The sequence below is a fragment of the Ranitomeya imitator genome, chromosome 2 (genome assembly GCF_032444005.1).
Source record: "Ranitomeya imitator isolate aRanImi1 chromosome 2, aRanImi1.pri, whole genome shotgun sequence".
Classification (NCBI taxonomy): domain Eukaryota; kingdom Metazoa; phylum Chordata; class Amphibia; order Anura; family Dendrobatidae; genus Ranitomeya; species Ranitomeya imitator.
Window position 1 is genome coordinate 595959586 of NC_091283.1, and position 1628 is coordinate 595961213.

General features: G+C 41.1%; 1 long non-coding RNA gene across 1 annotated transcript; it reads left to right on the plus strand.

Moving 5' to 3' along the window:
- Positions 1-295: 295 nt before the first annotated feature.
- On the plus strand, positions 296-1186 carry LOC138667616 (uncharacterized). Its single transcript, XR_011318860.1, has 3 exons — positions 296-397; positions 465-556; positions 639-1186. It is a non-coding gene; the product is annotated as an uncharacterized lncRNA (long non-coding RNA).
- The last annotated feature ends 442 nt before the right edge of the window (positions 1187-1628 follow it).

Genomic DNA, 1628 nt, shown 5'->3' on the forward strand with positions numbered 1-1628 from the left:
CATGTTGGGTATCAATAAAGGCGATCCTTTATTGTGTTAATTCACGTCATTTTTTATGACGTACTTCCGGGATTCCCGGTTATTCAAACTACATCTCCCAGATCTCCCTGCGTTTTTCTGTAAGCTATGTATTCAGATCTAGCTCTGCAGGTTATTCCGCCCTTACAGGATGCTGATTCGCATCACTTCCGGTTTTTCCGGTCATTCAAACTACATCTCCCAGAGTACTGTGCGATCGCATGCAGAACATCCTTCTTCGGGATGACACGTCACTTCCGGTTTCGGATCCGGTTGATAGTCCCGCCCCTACACTATTTAGGCCGGTCATTCTGGACATGGGGTACTCAACCAGCGGTGGACACCGCGTTGACGTACTCCCACTGTCTGTCTTATTCCGGTAAGCTACATACCTTCTTTCTGCCTCTTTATTTATGGGACACTACTCATACGTTGTTATCATCTAGGAGCTTTCCTGCGCTGATTAGGCTCCATGAAACACCGTGCATTGAATCATCGCTCCTCCTGCTCTTTGTGGTTTAGACCACCGCACTTCAAGGTTAGATATATAGTTTTTTCCTTGAGAATCGCTCATTCTTATGGCTACATCACTATAGTACTGTGTGTCTCTTTATATTTAGCCAAAACTCTTGGATTTTACTTCTAATGTGCCTGCATTCTCAGAGTATCCCTTCTAAAACGTTTTATTCAGGTGAGAGTCCATTTTTTCCTCTATCTCTAGGGTACAGCACCATGTTGCCAATACTTATACCTTCGTGTATTTTTCCATTAGACTATCTACATTCCCAGTGTGGATTAAATACACATACTTCCATGACAGTTATTCGGTTAGTATTTTTCCCGTTCTCTATTTCTTGACTAATATGGCATATATTTCCCTTTACTAAATTCTATTATATTGACTTTGTCTCAGAGGTCATAGAAATAAAATCCCATCATAGGAGCCTCTCTGCATATACTAGTACCTTGTATACATCTACACTCCAGCAGTCGGGTATGTTGAAATGTTACCTCTTCCCATCCCCTCTCCCCTTCCTTCTTACCCATCACATATTCACTTTATGAGATTTATCTTATTGTTATTTTGATATTATATTGTTACATTTTGTTATATCTGTACAGTCGTACTGAAGAAGGTCTGATTGTTTGACCGAAACGTTTATTTTGCTGGACTGCTTTTCAAAGTAAATCATTTTCTTTATTATCACTATCCACCAAGTTGAGTGCCAAGTTATTTACTTACTGTATACTGGTGTGGGAAACCTCTCTTGAGCACCGACACAGCTGTGCCACGTTATACACTACTTTTTTCTTCATCTGGCACAGTATAGAAGTTGGGAAAAAGTGGGCAATGTGCTCTGGAAGCAGTGCTCTAGATAACTCTGTGTTGTTTTCTACACAGACGAGTCCTGGCTGGAAGAAGTGATGGTGATCTGCGCTGGATGAAGAAGAAAAGTGAGGATGAATATCTTCAACAAGAGATTCCACTGGTGAGTCAGTGTGTTACCTGTACACTTACACTATACACTATATGCTATATACAGGGCTCCTGTGTTCAATATCACTGTACATCCCTGTATTACCTGTACACTGACACTATGCACTGTATG